The sequence below is a fragment of the Chamaea fasciata genome, unplaced genomic scaffold (genome assembly GCF_029207755.1).
Source record: "Chamaea fasciata isolate MVZ Bird 193981 ecotype frontalis unplaced genomic scaffold, bChaFas1.0.hap1 SCAF_6, whole genome shotgun sequence".
In the NCBI taxonomy this organism is placed as follows: Eukaryota; Metazoa; Chordata; class Aves; order Passeriformes; family Sylviidae; genus Chamaea; species Chamaea fasciata.
In genome coordinates, this window is record NW_027094091.1 from 1,502,866 (window position 1) to 1,509,133 (window position 6,268).

The following is a 6,268-nucleotide window of genomic DNA, read 5'->3' on the forward strand; positions in this document are numbered from 1 at the left end:
CCTTCCCGGCCTGGAGATCGGGAATTCCGGCCTGGAGATCGGGAATTCCAGCCTGGAACTCGGGAATTCCAGCCTGGAGATCGGGAATTCTGGCCTGGTTCCCCGGAATTCCGGCCTGGAGCTCGGGAATTCTGGCCTGGTTCCCCGGAATTCCAGCCTGGAGCTCGGGAATTCTGGCCTGGTTCCCCGGAATTCCAGCCTGGAGCTCGGGAATTCCAGCCTGGATCCCCGGAATTCCGGCCTGGATCCCCCTTGGCGTGGGATCGGGATTCCAGCCGCTCCCAGCAGCGCGGCGGGATTGGGATCGGGGGTTCGGGGGCGATCCCGGAGGTTTTGGGGTCTCCATGGAGCCTGGAGCGATGGGGCCGGGCTGGGATGGGGCGGAGCTCCGGCGATCCTAAAGCTCTGCCCAGGAGATGGGAAAGGGGGGAGAGCCGGGAGCGGGATTTGGGGGGCCTGGGTGGGTTAACCCGTGCCAGGGCTGCAGGAACTCCCGGGACAGAAAAGGATCACAAATTGGGGTGCCTGGAGGGTTTAACCCGTGCCAGCGCTGCAGGAATTGGGGTGTACAGTTGTTTTAACCCGTGCCAGGGCCACAGGAACTCTCAGGGAAAGTGGGGAGAAAGGATTGAGGTGCCTGGATGGTTTAACCCGTGCCAGCGCACAGGATTTGGGGTGCTCCCCTCCCTTAACCCGTGCCAGGGCCTCAGGAATTCCCAGGACAGAAAGGGATCAGAAACTGGGGTGCTCGGCTGCTTTAACCCGTGCCAGAGCCACAGGAAATCCCGGGAAAAGTGGGGATTGGGGCGCCCCGCTCCCTTAACCCGTGCCAGGGCTGCAGGAACCGGGGTGCCCGCCTCCCTTAACCCGTGCCAGCGCTGCAGGATTTGGGGTGCTCCCCTCCCTTAACCCGTGCCAGGGCTGCAGGAACCGGGGTGCCCGCCTCCCTTAACCCGTACCAGCGCTGCAGGAACTCCCAGGAAAAGTGAGGATTGGGGTGCCTGGATGATTTAACCCGTGCCAGGACTACAAGAACCGGGAAGCCCTTCTCCCTTAACCCGTGCCAGCGCTGCAGGAACTCCCAGGGAAAGTGAGGAGCAGGAATTGGGGTGCCTGGATGGCTTCACCCGTGCCAGAGCCGCAGGAACTCCCAGGAAAAGTGAGGATTGGGGTGCCCCGCTCCCTTAACCCGTGCCAGGGCCACAGGAACTCTCAGGAAAAGTGGGGAGAAAGGATTGGGGTGCCTGAATGGTTTAACCCGTGCCAGCGCTGCAGGAACTCCCAGGGAAAGTGAGGATTGGGGTGCCTGGATGGTTCAACCCGTGCCAGCGCTGCAGGATTTGGGGTGCCCTTCTCCCTTAACCCGTGCCAGGGCCTCAGGAATTCCCAGGACAGAAAGGGATCAGAAACTGGGGTGCTCGGCTGCTTTAACCCGTGCCAGGGCCGCAGAAACTCCCAGGAAAAGTGGGGATTGGGGTGCCTGGATGGTTTAACCCGTGCCAGGACTACAAGAACCGGGGTTCCCCCCTCCCTTAACCCGTGCCAGCGCCGCAGGAACGGCCCGGCGGCGGGCACGGAGCCAGCGATTACCTCGGGGCGCTCTCTCCGGGCTCCGGCCCCTCCCTGTGCCCGCTGCCCTTAAGCCAAATCCTCCGGTCACATGGTGCCCGAGGCGGGCCCGGGGAAGAAGGGCAGGTCAGGAGGTGACCGGGAGGCCGCGGATTTGTCACCGGGGCCGGGGGAACGTGCTCGGCGTTTCCCGGCGCGGAGAGCGGCCCGGGAGGGATTTTCCGCCGCCCGCCCGTAATCCCGGCCCGGAGCGCGGGGGGCTGGCGGCGGGGCTGTCACCGCGCTGGTGGCTCCTGGTGTGGCTGTGTCACCATTCTGGTGGCTTCTAGTGGGGATGTCACCGCGCTGGAAGGTCCTCTGTCACCGCCCCTGGCGGCTCCTGGTGTGGCTGTGTCACATCACTGGTGGCTCTTGGTGGGGATGTCACCGCGATGGTGGCTTCTAGTGGAGCTGTCACCGTGTTGGTGGCTCCTGGAGTAGCTGTCACCACTCTGGTGGCTCCTGGTGTGGCTCTGTCACCGCGATGGTGGCTTCTAGGGGGGATGTCACCGCCCTGGTGGCTCCTGGTGTGGCTCTGTCACCGCGATGGTGGCTTCTAGTGGGGATGTCACCGCCCTGGTGGCTTCTGGTGTGGCTTTGTCACAGCACTGGTGGCTCCTGGTGTGGCTTTGTCAGGGCTCTGGTGGCTGCTGGTGTGGCTGTCACTGCGCTGGTGGCTTCTAGTGTGACTCTGTCACCATGTTGGTGGCTCCTGGTGGGGCTCTGTCACTGCACTGGTGGCTTCAAGTGGGGCTGTCACCGTGCTGGTGGCTTCTAGTGTGGCTGTCACCACGCTGGTGGCTCCTGATGTGGCTGTCACCGCGCTGGAGGGATGCGAGGGGTTGGTTGGGGCAGGGAAGGAGCGTGGCTGCAGCGTGGTGTGGTGGCCCTGTGCAGGGTGACATCCCTGTGAACAGTGTCACGGTGTCCCCACGCAGGTGTGACACCCCTGGGGACAATGTTGTGGTGTCCCCATGAAGGTGTGACACCCCTGGGGACAGTGTTGTGGTGTCCCCATGAAGGAGTGACACCCCTGTGAGCAGTGTCACAGTGTCCCCAAGCAGGGTCACCTGCCTTTGAGTGGTGTCATGGTGTCCCCATGCAGGGTGACACCCCTGTGAGCGGTGTCACTGTGTCCCCATGCAGGCATGACCCCTGTGAGCGGTGTCACACTGTGCCCACCCCGATGTGACACCCGTGTCCCTCACCGGGCCCCTCTCCCACCCCGGCAGGGCGGGCTGCGGGAATTCTCCCCCTTTAGGAGAAAATTCCCAAATTCCCTTTAGGATCATCCCCAGGATTCCCAGGGCTCCCCCCGCCACCACAGCCCTCCCGGGGTGTCCCCAGCAGTGTCCCCAGCAGTGTCCCCTGCAGTGTCCCCTGTCCCCTGCGGGGTTCAACTCCCCCGATAAATCCGTCCCGCTTTTCCCTCGTCATCCCTGCGGGCTGGGGACAGCACAGCCCGGTGCCACCACCCCTGGGGACACCGCCAGGGGACATCGCCCCTCCTGCCCCACCCCTCTTCGGGTGGCGGGGACAGCGGTGACAGGCACGGGCCGGACACGGCCACCACCTCCCCTGTCCCCGTGTCACACGGGGTTGGCCCTCGTGGTCTCCTCCTGCCCGGGGGAGTGTCCCATGGGGGTGACAGAGCTCCGTGGGTGTCCCTCCTTGTCCTCCTCGTGTCCCCTTTCCACGGCAGGGGTGACACCAGGGTCCCCAAGAGCGGGGAGCAGCGCGGGCCGGACCCCCTCGTCCCCCCATGGAGGGAAACTGAGGCACCGAGAGGATTTGGGGCGGTTTTGGAGTTTGGGGGGGGACACAACCGAGGCGCTCCGCCCGCCCCCATTCCCCAAACCGGGATCCGGAGAGGAATTCCCGGAGCTGGGATCCCCGAGGGGATCATGGACATGAGGAGGGAGAGGAGAACCCGGGAATCGGGAGCGGGATCGAGAGTGGGGATGCCGAAGGAGAAAATTCCGGGATCGGGATCGATCCCAGGAGCGGGGATGGCAGAGGAGGAGATCCCAGGTTTAGGATCCCAGGATCAGGATTCCAGGAACGATGATGGCAGAGGAGAAAATTCCAGGTTTAGGACCCCAGGATCGGGATTCCAGAGGAGATCCCAGGTTTAGGATTCCACGAACAGGGATGCCAGAGGAGGGGATCCCAGGTTTAGGATCCCAGGGTTAGGACCCCAAGTTTAGGATTCCAGGAGCGGGATTCCAGGAACAGGGATGGCAGAGCAGGAGATCCCGGATTTAGGACCCCAGGTTTAGGATCCCAGGATAGGGATGCCAGAGGAGGAGATTCCAGGTTTAGGACCCCAGGATTAGGATCCCAGACTCGGGATCGCAGGGCCGGAACCCCACGACCGGTGACCCCAGAGGACACGATCCAGGTTCAGGATCCCGAGATCCCGGCGGGATGGGGGCTGCGCGGCCCCGCGGCCCCGCTCCCGTTCGGGGTGGTGACACGCCGGGTGACAGCGCTGGCCGTGTCCCCGCCGTGCCCGGTGTCGGGGCAGGGCTGCCCGGGGGGGCTGCGCCACCGGCCCCCCCCGATTTCGTTTAATTCCCTTTAATTTCGTTCAATTCCTTTTTTTTTTTTTTAATATTTTTTAATCAGAGCGGGCACGGCCGGAGGAGCGCGCCCACCCTCGGGAGAGCCTGGCGGGGTTGGGGACAGCCAGGCCCGGGGCTGGGGTGTCCCCAAGGTGTGGCGGGGGTGTCCCCAACCCGCCGGCACCCGGGACACCCCGGGGCTGCCCCGGGAGCGGCCGCTCCGGTAACGAAACCGGCGCTGCCCGGGCTCCGTGCGGGCCCGACCGGGCTGGGCACACGGGGAAGTGTCCCCGAGGGTGGCCCTGGGTGACAAAAGGCACCCCGATGTCCCTAAAAGCCACCCCCAAACCCGCCACCTGCGGCACAGGAGGGTTGGCCGGTCACAAACCTGCCGGCGTGGCCCGCGTGGCCGTGTCACACCAGCCGGACACCGCCCTGGTGTCCCCTCCCTGTCGCCTCGTGTCCCCGCACATTGTCCCCTCACCTTTACCCGTGTCCCCGGACAGTCCCTGTGTTTGTCGCGGGGTCACCCCGTCCCCTCGTGTCCCCGAACAGTCCCCTCGATGTCCCCGAACAGTCCCCTCGATGTCTCCTCACAGTGTCCCCGTTGTCCCCTCACAGGCCCTGGGGTTTTGCCCGGTGTCCCCTCACAGTGTACCCGTTGTCCCCTTACAGTCCCTGGGGTTTTGTCCTGCACCGCGTGTCCCCACGCAGTGTCCCCCCGTGTCCCCAAACAGCTCCCGGTGTCCCCAGAGAGCTCCCTGTGTCCCCGCACCGTCCCCCCGTGTTTTTCACGGCTCCCTCGTGTTGTGCCCAGTCCCCCCGTGTCCCCAAACAGTTCCCGGTGTCCCCACACCATCCCCCCGTGTCCCCAAACAGTTCCCAGTGTCCCCAAAGAGTTCCCGGTGTCCCCAGAGAGCTCCCGGTGTCCCCGCACCGTCCCCCCGTGTTTTTTCACGGCTCCCCCACATCCCTGAACTTCTTCTCGTGTCCCTTCACGGTCCCCTCATGTCCCCACAAAATTCCCTCGTGTCCCCACACTGTCCCCCTCTGTCCCCGCATTGTCCCCCCGTGTCCTTTCAGGGTCCCCCCGTGTCGCCACAAAATTTCCCCCGTGTCCCCGTGTGGTCCCCCAATATTTTCTCACTGTCCCCGCGTGTTTTCTCACCGGTGCCCTGTGTCGTCCCAGTCCCTCCGCACCCGTGGACGGTTCCCCCGTGTCCCCTCACAGTCCCCCGGTGTCCCCTCAGTGTCCCCCCGTGTTTTCACACTCCCCCCGGTGTCCCCAGACTGTCCCCTCCGGTGTCCCCGCTCCCGCCGAGGCCCCGCACATTCCCCCGGTGTCCCCACCGATGTCCCCCCGTATTTTCGCAGTCCCCCCGTGACCCCACACTCTCCCCCGGTGTCCCCAGGCAGTCCTCGGTGTCCCTTCACGGCCCCCATGTGTTCCCTCAAAATCCTCGGTGTCACACAGTCGCCCCGCCCCTTGTCCCCTCAGTGTCCCCCCGTGTTTCTACACGGCCCCCCGTGTCCCCAGGCAGTCCCTGGGTGTCCCCGCAGGTGTCCCTCCCATATTTTCACACTCCCCGCGGTGTCCCCACGCAGACCCCCAGTGTCCCCGCAGGCATCCCCCCCTATTTTCACTGTCCCCCCGGTGTCCCCAGGCTGTCTCTGGTGTCCCCTCCAGTGTCCCCCGGTATTTTCACACTCCCCACGGTGTCCCCACGCAGTCCCCGGTGTCCCCCCGGGTCCCCTCACACTCCCCACGGTGTCCCCAGGCTGTCTCCAGTGTCCCCTCCAGTGTCCCACGATATTTTCACACTCCCCACGGTGTCCCCAGGCTGTCTCCAGTGTCCCCTCCAGTGTCCCACGGTATTTTCACACTCCCCGCGGTGTCCCCAGGCTGTCCCCGGTGTCCCCCCGTGTCCCCTCACACTCCCCACGGTGTCCCCAGGCTGTCTCCACTGTCCCCTCCAGTGTCCCACGATATTTTCACACTCCCCACGGTGTCCCCAGGCAGTTCCCGGTGTCCCCCCGTGTCCCGTCACACTCCCCGCGGTGTCCCCATGCTGTCCCCGCTGTCCCCTCCGCTGTCC